Source organism: Mercenaria mercenaria, chromosome 5 (assembly GCF_021730395.1).
Source record: "Mercenaria mercenaria strain notata chromosome 5, MADL_Memer_1, whole genome shotgun sequence".
Taxonomy (NCBI): domain Eukaryota; kingdom Metazoa; phylum Mollusca; class Bivalvia; order Venerida; family Veneridae; genus Mercenaria; species Mercenaria mercenaria.
This window is the reverse complement of record NC_069365.1, coordinates 19,656,112-19,669,087: the sequence shown is the minus strand read 5'-3', so window position 1 is coordinate 19,669,087 and position 12,976 is coordinate 19,656,112. Positions and strand designations below refer to the sequence as shown.

The window sequence follows — 12,976 nt, the reverse complement described above, 5'->3', positions numbered from 1 at the left end:
TAAAAATATATTGTATGCATAATAATCTCTTATCTCGACAATATTTCCATGATTGTATAAATGGACCTTTCATGTATTTGCATGATCTTACATTATCTTAATAACTGTTCAAAATTATAATAGTAAGCTGATAGTTATCACTTGAACTTTTTTACGATGATAATAAATTGAGCGCATTTTTTATAATATTTATTTTGTCAACTTTATGTCCTTGCTTTATTGAAGTTAAAGAAAATCATATTTTATTGCATTTCTTCATTATTATAGATAATATACAGTGATATATAATACAAATGTATTAAAACAACAAGTGGATTGTGTTTAAGTTATTATAACAATATAATGATCAGCTCTTCCGATAATCAGTCAATTATAACATTAACATGTCGATATAATACAACTTGAACATTCAATAAATAATTAAAAATTACAAAATATTGATATAAATTGCTTGTTAGCTTATATATTGTAGGGTGATCGAGTGGTAAAGGTCGCTGGCTTCAAATCACTTGCCCCTGATCCATGTGTGGGTTAGAGCCTCACTCGGGTGTGTTGACTTCTTCATACTAGGAAGCCACCCAGCTGGCTTACGGAAGGTCGGTGGTTCTACCTAGGTGCCTGCTTGTGATGAAATAATGCACGGAGGGGCACCTGTGATCTTCCTCCACCATCAAAGCTGGAACGGTGCCATATGGTCTATGGTTGTGTCGGTGCGACGTTAAACCCAACAAAATAAATAAATGGTGTTTAATGAAGACTATTCAAAGCGAATTTTGCTTCACGTTTTTTTACGTAGAGTGTACTGATGAAGTGCCTTGGTAGCGCAGTAGGCAGCGCGTCAGTCTCATAATCCTAAACAAAAGAGCAATCTGAAGGTCGTGAGTTCGATCCTCACCCGGGGCAAACATTTTCTTACTTGTTTCATATAATCATTGTAACACACTTTTAATCAGAATATTTCTGTACTTGCAATCTCTTTAAATTTTTGTTTCAGTAAAAGTAATGTTGATGGCATTGATTATAAGGTGTTGTTTCTTATTACTTGTAGATACACGTGACAAGTAAGACAAATGTAAGAGAAAATTAATAGAAAAAATTCTACTCCAACAACAGGTATTCTGTACTGTTCTTTAGTGAAATTGTGCGGAGCAATGATACAGTCGTACAGTCATAACTTCTCTATTTGTATGATAGTACTCTCATCTTTGCCAGGGATGTATATGTATTTCTGTGCAGATTGACATCTGGTATCTGCGTCTTGATTCTTCCATAATATTTCTCTTCTTGTAGCATAAAAGATGATATCTAATCCTTAGTATGTTTTGCTGTATCAGTTACCAAAACCAAACGCACTACCCCCAAAAATGTACGCACTCGCTCCACCCTTGTTTACACCCCCTTTTAGAAGTCGGAGTCGATTCATTTTTTTTTGTTATAACCGTGAATGTATATGAACTGCGTGTAACTTGCGAAATTGTTTGTTTTTAGGAATCATTTTAATGATTTTTGTAAGTATCATTCGGATTGTTTTTATCTAATTTCGCGAAGAATTCGGATAAAAGATTTGAAAGCTTGTCACTACGTTCGTACTCCTCCGTACTCCAAATGTGTTCGTACTCAAAATAATTCGAATGTAAAGTTATTACTTTTGAAATTGTGTTACTGTTTACCAAATGTTTAAGTGATAAAATATGGGTAATTTAATGTTTGTAATAATGACAGATTAAAAAATGGTTAAAAACCTTCATGCATTTGGAAGTGTTGTTGATTTCTGGGCCCTGGTTATGGATATTTAAAACATGTTTACCGTTTCCAAGAACAACAGAATGGTAATTAAAAAATGTACCGGAATCGTAAAGTCATCACATACGAGAACAATGCATTTAGTCGTCGTGTAATGTTTTTTTTTATGCAAGAATAGCGACAATACACAACGCAAGAATAGCGACAATATACGTTTGTTCTGTGTATTAACGTCTGCAGAACCACTTGGGATATGATAACAATCCCGCGGGCTTCTGCTGATGTTAATACACACAAAAAAGCGTGTATTATCCCTACAAAAGAATCTTAAAATTAAATATTTTTAGGTTGAGAATCAATAGGAATTCGTCATTTATTGAAACGTGGCTTTAAGGCAAGGCAATAAATTGATGTACTCTTTGAAGGTGACATCAGTTGCAGCAATTTCTAAATCTTTAGAAAATGATTAACTTTCTTAGACACCGTAAAACATAATATGCGATTATTAGTTAGACTTAATTGTGTAAATACTACACTCTATAGAAAACCAAAACATAAAATGTCCGGAATGTATCTGCATGCGATAGGAAATATTTAATACACGTTACTGGTGTACGATGGAAAATAAGTCACTAATTGTTCAATGTGCATAATACCCATATACTGAACTGTGCGTTTTAGATTGAAATGGACTAGAATGACATTTTCTTTCTGGTCTTGTATTTAATAAATAAGTACTCAAGAAAAAGCGCAACGTATGTTGTAAAGGATTATCTTATCTTATTTTATTGTCCTTTATCTTACCTTACAAATTGTCTTGGCTATCGGTTATAGTCAGTTTTTTGTTTTCAGCAATATAAGTACAATTTCTTATGCGAATGTATGTGGATAGACTGAAGAATGTTATTAATATTATTCCTTTCTCTCAACGGACTTATCAGTTTCATATATATATACAGTTATTATTTCCGAGTTTGGTTTATTTTACCACAATCCTCTGATTAATAACATACATGTCATGATTATTTGTACAGGGGAACAGTATCCAAACTACATCTTCCTTAATTAGATTATAGAGATATGTTTCAAATTGTGTCTTGTCTCTCATTGTTTGTCTTCTGTGAGTTTAAGTATATCGGGACAGTTCTTTTAAATAATATATGATGATGAACAAATGGAACACTTTTTGCTAATTTATGAGTTCCCAGTATTCTGGAGTTCTGGGTTTTATGGCAGTTGGTTATGGTGTACCATTAGGGTCCAAAATGTGTTTTGCGTAAATATATACGTCCTTGTGAATTTTTATACGTGCACGTGTAAATATGTAGATAAATGTTTATGCAGACGTGAGCGTGTATATAACCTGGACTTGAAAATATGCGCGCATGTACAAATTAACGCGTACACGTCCATATATGGATGTGCGCGTTTATATATGTAAATCTATTATTATATGTGCACGTATAAATATACACAAGTACGAACAGACGTATCAAATGCTAATCAATCCCCGAAAATGATGGTTGCGCTAGAAAATATATAAATAAAACATTTTACCTTTCAGTAAATTAGCAAATAGTATGTGAATTCTTCAATTTACGCAACTAACTTCTTTATTGGGTGAATGTGTTTCTACGTCTTTTTCAAATTGTATACATTTATTGCGTAATTAAAATGCATGAGATGAATTACAATAAATGCTATTGTAAGTTAATGTTTTATCAGCAGATCAATATTCTGTTTTTAATAGTTTTAAAGAGATAACCACATTTTAGGCGAAATAATTTTCTCAAATCTGTGAAACTGTGTAAATACTTGACAAAGAATTGCAAAAAACTTAAAATAACAAATATTGTGCAGAATGTATAACATTCACTTCTTTAAATAATGCAAAAATTTAAATTTCCATTTTTATCAAATTCAACTTATTTCATCCACTTTTTTTTTCACGTATAAAAATACATTTTTTGAAATATTCGCGCACTCAAAGCAGACCTGTTGACACAAATATACACCACATTTGGATACTTAAGTCTTCATTACTTGAAAGGTCAAACTTACATGTCTGTTGAACAGAATTAATAAATTGCAGTGCGAAGACGATAACATTAGTACTGTTGATAGTATACCAAAGTAAAAGGATTAGGAGAGGCAAGATTCCTATAATAATTCGTAGACAGTGCAAATAGATTCTGTAATATACTAATAATAGTTTATAATTAAAAAACAATAAATTGGTTGTAAATAAACGTTAATTCTATGTAATTGTGACTATTTCAAAATTACAAACTTACCTATTTTGAATTGTAAATGTGCTAGATAACAATTTTCATGTATATGTTTAGCATTACAGTAAGTTTTTCGAACGCAGTCGTTGTGAATAAAAAAATCTTGTACTTCCTGTTTTCGATGCTATGATGAATGCATTAAAAGCTTTGGTGTAACTGTACTAAATGTAAGAAACTACTGCATAAACGTACGCTACTTTTTGAATATATGGTATCACATATTAGAGTTCTGGTACATCATAAGTCAAGGCGAACGTTTAATTAGCGTAACGGCCGGATAAATAATCGGTATCTTCATTATATTTTTGTGCAGGAAAATGTTCAGCCAGGTTCATTACGTTGTGTTCAGTACGATATTTTACTCAATGCAAAAATGAACCTGCCTTGTTTGCGTTTCTGTTTTTCTAATGATGAAACCAATATTAGTGAAATTAGGAGATGTTTCTTGCCTTTGCTTGATGATTTCAAGCGAAATAGAATGCCTCACAAGCGATGTGGTAAACCGAGGATTTGTTGTTGTAAAATTGATGATTATATTTATAAATCGCTTGTCTTCAAATTTAGTATTTATAAATTCCACACGATAACTTAAATGATAATATGTTTGGTAATTATGATTTTTCTTTATTAAAAAGTTTCAATACAGATAAAATTACAGTATGACAACCCTTTTGAGTTCAAAGATGCATGAGAACCATAACAATCAAACGATAGTATAAACATGCATATGCTGTCGTTTAAATTAATACGCGGGAGTAGTAAATGTATCAAGGAGTATTTAAACATAAACTTTAAGGTCACACGTCTCGATATTTACATAAACGTCTTCGACATTTAAACTGGTTATACGTAGTAAGGTATTTCGTCATTAATTAGCTATTACAATAAAAAATAAATGTGATTTCATATGCTGTAGGAAGACCAATTATTTACAATCTGACTAAAGTGCTTGATCTTCTAAACGAAGATCTGAGAACGACCCATTCACGTTCGTCTTCTGTATATTTTGGATTTCCATTATTGCTATTTTTATGTTACCCAATCAGACGACTTGTTCGATTGTCAAAGAGTAAGAAAAATATGCAGTTATTCCAGGACTCGAACCCGGGACCCCTCACTTACAAAGCAAGTGGCCTACCGACTGAGCTAACCGGCTATTTGATACATTACGACATAAGAATTGTAAATATCAAAAGTCAATGCTACAGGTAGATTTGCAAGATGTTGTAAGCTAGGCTCTGATTGGCTAGTGAAAGGGCCGTCAGAACGAGGCAATGAATAGGTCGTTTTCAGATCCTATGCGTAGCGTAATAGGAGATGTACTTTAGTCAGATTGAATTATTTATAAATGACACATTTTCAGTCTTGCACAAAATACTTCAAAAACATTTGATACGCTATTGAAATTTGATATAAAATAGTACTGCAGGGATACTTAATATCAAGTGCTATGTAGTTCAAGAGTTTCCACCTATGAAAAATGATGTGGTTTGCGCTAGAAAAATATATCATCGACCGAGGAGGTCAAAAACCCAAGGTATACACAACTTTCAGTAAATTAAGCAAATAGTACTGTGAGAATTTGCTTCAATACTTAGTACGGACAAACTTAACTACACATTTATTGTGTGTGTGAGTGTGTGTTCAGGTTAAACGTCTTTTTCAACAATTTACATTTACTGCGAATTAAATAATGCTCATGAGACTGAAATATTACAGGTTATAAATGGCTATTGCAAAGTTATGTTTTATCACGCAGACCAATATTATGCTACTTTCTAATACACGGATCTTGTTAAAGAGACTAACCCACACATTTTAGGCGAAATTAATTTTCTCAAAAATCCATAAAAAGTGAATACTGTGGTACAAAGTTACTGACATAAGAATTTTGCAAAAAAAATCTTATAAATAACAAAAATATTGTGCAGAAGGTAGTAAACGATTGCAACGGTTTTGAAATAATGCAGAAAATTTACATTGTCTCCGCATTTTTACAAATATCAAACTTATTTTCATCCACTTTGTCATTTTTCAGCGTCATATATACATTTTTTGCCAAATTTGGTGGAAAGGAATATGTTGAAAAAATTCACCCAAACTTTGGACGAGTAGCTTTAAGGTCTTTCATTTACTTTTAAATGTGTCAAATTACAATGATCTGTTGAAAACATGTTAGATAACATTGGACATTGCGACTTAGAGATAACAGGTTAGTAGGTTGATAGGATAGCAAAGTAAAACGGATAGAAGGAAGGGCAAGATTCCATACTATCAATCTCGGAGAAAGTTGACAAACTAGGATTCTGTAATCAAATACTAATAATATCTTAATACATGTATAAACAACGGAAATTGGTTGTTAGATAAGCTTTAATTTCCGACTGGTCATATGTGAAAATAATTCAACTATTGCAAACTGTATCCGATTCGACAGATTGTAAGTGGAATAGCTGGTTCCTATAACAGATTTATGTATATATTATAAAGCATTTACTTATCATTTCTAGAACAGTTCCTGTTGCGAAATAAAAAAAAAACATTGTCAATTTATGATTTACTGCATGTTTGCTTGATAACTGGTCATTAGAGCTATGTGTTACACATGAGAAATCAGTACCTAAAATAACCCTGCAAAAACCAACAATTTTTACTATAATAATAGTCAGTAATTCATTAGCTGGCGACTGGTTCTAGAATTTTACTCATGGTAGAATATAAGGATCTTACATGCCTGTCTGTGTAAGACGGGGTTTTCCCTACCCGAGGGACAGTGTGGAATGGAAAACCGAGCGTTAGCGAGGTTTTTTATCCATGCTGTCCCGAGGGTAGGGAAAACAGCTGTCTTACACAGGCAGACATGTTAGATCATTTTTCTTGCCTATCATGTTCAAAATAGATCGTTGAGACAAATAGGTTTTTGGTATTTCCTGACATTATTTTTAAAGTTTATGACGTCACAATGGTACCAGTACTATGTGACGTCACCTTAGTGCACGCTATTTTAGACAAGGTATTTCCCTAGGGAAAGACAGGAATATCTATCCCCTGCGCGTGCTTGGATAAATGTATACTTTCCCCGATAGGTAGGCAAGAATACTCTTTGAACAGATGTCAAACATTGTAACACTCAAAAATAATTTCTGTGAAGCAAGTCATACATTCAAATACCATGGTACAATGTAATTGAAGTTTGGTCCTAATATGAACATTAGAATATGAATTTTCGTTTCTAAAATATTTTTAAAATTCCAAATCAAGAAAAAAAAGATGACCGCGTCGGGAATCGAACCCCAGACCGCCGCGGCAATAAAGACATTTTCCCGTCGTCGTTACCAACAGCGTTATAACTGAAGTAGTGAATAATGACTACAAAATATAGATATTTATAATCGAGACAGTTTACCTAGAGTAAAAGCGTTACAAACGCTTTTTGATTTTTATCGTAAAAAGTAGTAAAAACAGCAAATTCTCGTGCGTTTCCGTAATACATGTATAAAGTTTGTCAGTAATTAAGTTTTAAAGCCTTCTTATAAAAAAATAGCATTTATTTCAAGATATCTAAAAACAATATTTTTTGTTGTCGAACGATCTTGAAGCATGCCGCTTCAATTCTTTGACAGGGATATTGGTATAATTATGAATTTAACCTGTTATTCTACTTACATGTGCTTTGTTTTCTGTTACTGGGTAAGACTTGGATGTTCAAAAGCATGCCTCAAGATACGTGCAGTTTAGTCATAATGACTGTTAAAGATCAGCATTGTAATACACTGACTAAGACTAGACTGTCTCGTCTAATTGACTTTATTGGCTTGTACACGAGTCAGTGCTAAAATATGGATATTTCTTTGAGCAGTTATGGTTCAGAGTGAAACAAAATAATACAACGAAAAGTGTCCGACCTTCCTCACCCTTTGGTAGTTATATTTGACATGCATTTACATTCAGTGCACGTCAAAAACGCTTCGTTACTTTGTTAGACATTATCCGTAATTTCGTTTAGTTCGATAGGAAATATTTCCTTCCCAGTTGCATTTCTTGCATAATGTAAGTTTCACAACGCCAGAATTGAAGATTTTCAATAGTAAACAAAACTACTGAAACGCGTGATCGACAATAATATACTTTAAAACTCTACCTGCCTGATAAGTAAGATGTGCTGTCATATAAGTATACTTGGCATAAAAATTATACTAACTGCCAGACAGTATTCTACGTTCACTCAGATAACTCTACATTTATGTGCAAAATACCGATTCATCTTGTCATTTCAAATCTGCTTGAAATAATTTAAAAAAAAGGAATAGGGTAATGAAATAAAAAAAGAAATAAATAAAGCTTTAGCTTTGATTTGTACTCGTTAAAATAGATTAAATTAAGCAGACATTTCAACTTTAGGAAGTATCATTCTTTAGGAAATATTATTATAATATGTCACAGTTGAAAAAAAGATACCGCACGAGTTAGATAATTGCGTACCTACTAAAAGAGCGATTTCCAGGTTATTACATTTTTAAAATAATCGTGAATAGAATTGTAATTTACATGAATATTATCTTAATTTCAAACAAGTCATACATTAATTGCCTATAAAATAGCCCTATACTGTATTTATATGTATTTGATTCAGATTTGGGTTGCAGTTTTAATTTACAGACCTCGTTACATTAAAATTTACATTGTTTGAAACAAGTCCTTCTATAAACGAAGATAGAATCAGGAACATATACATTTTCTTTAATCTTTGTTGTCTAGAGTTAACTTATTTAGCATATACTTTTTCCCAATTTACCAAACGTGTATTATGGTTAAGAGCGAATCTACAGCACTAGGGCTTTAAGGTATTAGGCCCATAATAGAGTAGTAAGCCCCACTGGGACCAAAATTTTTTCCTTATTTCCTTTTTTCTAGTAAGTTTTTACTTCTTTCAAGACTTGTTATTGATTTATTGTACAAAAGTGGAAAAAAATCATTTAATAAACGATTTCTTGCTGTTCAAAGTGAATTTACCTCTGAAACAGAAGGGGTAGAATTAGACATCTTTAAAAATACTGAGTTACATGCGGTAAAAGTTCTCTGTTTTGCCTTCATTCTTTAGATTACATATTGTGGAAGAAATGTAGGTAGGTTTAACTTCTGCCCCAGGGTTATTTTGAGCAAAGTTCAAAACAGACCCGCAGGATTCGACCTTAATTTTTCAATGTTGGAGTTAGAATTCGGTCTCATTAAATCCGTTTACTCGAGGCACCCTAGAAAAAAATGATATTGACAGTTTTTATTTTAAGTTTTATAATTGTTTACCAATAGTTTGATGTTTCTTTCATAAAACATAATGGTATAATGAATTCTCTGCAAACGTTTTGGATGAAGGCCACCACTGTGAAATTTGTCTCTACTTAAGCTTGAGGAAATACCATAAATTACTTAAAATTTATAAATAACGGCACGGTAAAAGTTTTTAAAAAATTGCAATTAAGTGCGAAGCACGGTCAACTATAAGAATATATCAAGCAAATGCCATTTCTTAAACATTACTATTAGGGGCCTAATACCTTAAATGAAAACTTGCCCTTCTTCCGCCCTTAACGAGAAAGGATATACAGGATAGTGTATATTTAAATAAGGAAATATCACACCGTAGTATAAAACAAACGACTGTGCTACTTCGTACTCCGTAATAAAAGTCCAATAACATGAGTATCGCAATGCTATGATTCAATGAAGTAGAAGCGGTATAGTCAAATCCAATATAACCTGCTAAAAGAATGCAATAGACAATCAGATATAATTGTATGTGGCTAATGTGAATCTTCAGTCTGTTTCTCTGTGCATTGGATTACTAACTGTCAGGTAATATATTTAACGTTAAAACATTTAATTTGTATGAAATTTTATTATTGTTCTTGATATGTTAAAATGACTGTAGGTAGCTTTTTATCTTTAAATTTGTTTCATAATCCCATTGTAGTAAATTGCTATGAAAAATATATGAACTATCTAAATTGTTAACTTGAAAATAAACGAAATATTGAATACAAGAAGCACATTATACAGTAAACAATACATTTTTTTTTTAATTTTGTTTCACAACATTATTACAAAGTAACGTATTTTTGTATTTATTTGTCGAGTCTTTTGTCAAAAACATATGTCAATCGTCTTGACGAAATAATGCATAGCAAATTTGTTTTATTATTCCTGCGTTTAGATGTACATAATCTTCATTTAAACGGTAAATAGAAACTTCCTTGCGTCCTTCTAAATTTAGCGTCATTTATGTAGAAGTACTTCATAGACACAGATGGCATCTGTTACTTCTGAAGATATCGAAATATAAAATTAATTCAATCTATTAAAATAACTGGGTTTTCATTTAGTTTATATATTTTTTTATTACAGTGACCATTTAAATTCATTGTAAGAAGTCAGTCTATTAGTAAATGTTTCACCCATTTCATTGAGTCCCAAAATTAGACAAGTGCTAATGTAAAACATAAAAGTACTACTCCTGAGAAAGTCATGTAATCAGAATCTTGTCTTTTAAAGTATATGCATGACTAATTCTATGCATTGTAATATGTTTTGATTGTATTTTTTTACACTTTGTCTTGAAGAGGAATTATTCTCTGACAGTCATTTTGTATTTGTCTACATATAGCGGTCATTAAGAAAAGAAATTTAGCAAATGTTCTGAATTCTAGCTTGACAAAGCAGTGAGAGATTAATATAGGTACGTTTACATGAAATAGAATATCTGCAGTAACTTTATAGCGCAACACTGTTTAAAAGCGTCACATATAAAATAATTGATTTACGAAAAAATAGATACATACGATTTGTAGGAGAAGGTAACTTCACTTTTGCCCTAAGATTGCCTTAAACCTGAAAGTATCTAAATGGAGTTAATTTCAGGTTTTCTTTCATCAAGAAGTATTATTTTCTCAAACGCTCACAATATTTTTGCAAATTATTCATTTTCAAATAAAAGCACGCAATATTTTGCAAATTATTAATTTTCAAAGAAAATTTCTGACGTAAATGAAAGTAGTTTTAGCATTATGGGTATGGGTAAGCTTCAACTTTCAACGGAAATTTAAAACAAATCTGAAATGTGAGCACATGTGTCGACCACAAAGAGACCATAGATTCTGTAAAATATCAAATATTCTGGTAGCAAACAATGTATGTTTTTATTTGAAAAATTTCCAAATTGTGTACAACATATAAGGCTTACGTGAACCTTGTCCTTTTTGTTTGTTTATGATAATATAAAAAGAAAATCTAATTATATGAAGAAATTCATCTTCACATCCTATAATATTTAAACTCATCGATTTCTTTTATATCTCCCACAAGGACATTCATATTAGATTGTCAACAATCTATAGGAATGTAAAGTTAATATTGCTATTCTCTTAAGATTGTTATCTAATTAAACAGAATATATTAAAGCATAATTTATCAAATTTATTTTTTAAGTTTTCAAAATGTTTTATTCAGCACTCCATCTTTTGCAGACGTGATATTAACAGCGAACGGGAAGTGCAAACTCAGTTTGAAAAAGCAGATTTTGAAGTAAATGCATTTCTAATTTAATAAATTATAGAATATATTATTCTGTTTTAATCAAAGCTGAAGGAATAGATTTGCATTGTACAGTGCCATATGCAAGACGTTCAATTGTTATTTGTTAAAAGGATACAACTGCAGTTTTTCATTCTAATATAGATATACCTGCATTTTTAAAACTGTTTGATTTGACATGTTTGTTGAATTGTCCAACCTCGATTGATGTTAATCACAAACTTATCAAGATATTCTGCCATATAACCTATGAATTAGTTACGAATATGGAAAGTAATGCTTAATGTGTCATAATTGCTAGATTTTGATGCTGTAATATAATGTTATTAATCAAGCAATTTCATATTGGCCTTGTTATTTGTCCAAGGGCTGCCAATACGACTGCCCGAGGACTAATAACTAGGCCAATATGAAATTGCTTGATTAATGAAAATAATTATTATTATTCAACTCTCGGCTGTTGGCGGTAACACCATAAGAACTCTGTGAGTTACCTTATGGCAGCTATGCACGTTCAGGTGAAAAATATTGACAAGTTGTTTAGACGTATTTTAGATATCATAATCATTTTAGCCAGTAAAACAGAATGGGTTGTATGTAGGTACTTGAGAGTATTTTGAGAGATATGTTTGATGCAAAATAATCAAGAGTAACTAGAACTTACCTTATTTTTTGGAATTCCTATTTATTTTCTTTTATAGTGAGTATCTTATCATTTGAGCTGTAATGAAAACTACTTTAAAAGTCATTTCCTTTTAGGCTGCATGCAACGAGACACAAAATTGTACAAATATGTGTTGATCAAGATAATACAACCAACCAAGCACATATTATACACCCCCATGCCTCGTTTAATTCTTATTCGAAATTGTTTGCAGTTTCCAACTGACACTCGTGTTCGTCAATTTATTCATCCACTTTCCAGCATGTGAATCGCTAGTTATCATTGCACAAATAGTCCACACTATCAAAATGTCTGTTAAAGTTAAGTCTCGTCCTTTTAATTAATCTGAGTTTCGCATATTTTCTCACTATTTTCTTCGAAAATTGTCATGTTTTGACATGAAACACTTGTTTGAACACAATACCGAATAAGCGGAAGTATCGTTGTAATCTATAAAGACGTATATCGACATTGTACGTCCGCTCAGTCATCCACATGAACATGTTAGATAATTTTTGTTTCAGAAATTTGAAAATAGTTGTAATGTATAACTCTGATGTAAAACAAAATGGCGTCATTGAAAAATATAACGGAAATGACTTTTCCGTATTGGCCTTCTCTTTTGAACCAATCAAAATGCTTGAATTCCGCATTGGCCCTGTTTTCTCGTATTGGACCTGCTTTTCTCATATTT

At 31.7% G+C, this 12,976-nt stretch overlaps 1 protein-coding gene and 1 non-coding gene across 9 annotated transcripts in view; both read left to right on the top strand.

Annotated features, from left to right (window-relative positions):
* The window catches only part of LOC123556549 (glycine receptor subunit alpha-2-like), a 41,538-nt gene that overhangs the window by 17,983 nt on the left and 10,579 nt on the right, over positions 1–12,976 (top strand). For 4 of the 8 annotated variants that reach the window (XM_053542838.1, XM_045347333.2, XM_053542834.1 and 1 more), the window contains exon 1: positions 9,730–9,884. The exons of 2 other annotated variants lie outside the window; for them this stretch is intronic. The gene's annotated coding sequence lies outside the window, so the exon portion shown is untranslated. Of the gene's footprint in view, positions 1–9,729; positions 9,885–11,548; positions 11,610–12,976 lie in introns of those variants that run through there. 2 more of the 8 variants (XM_053542835.1, XM_045347331.2) reach the window with 1 other exon arrangement.
* On the top strand, positions 813–903 carry Trnam-cau (transfer RNA methionine (anticodon CAU)). The gene is given in 2 exon segments: positions 813–849; positions 868–903. It is a non-coding gene; the product is annotated as a tRNA-Met (tRNA).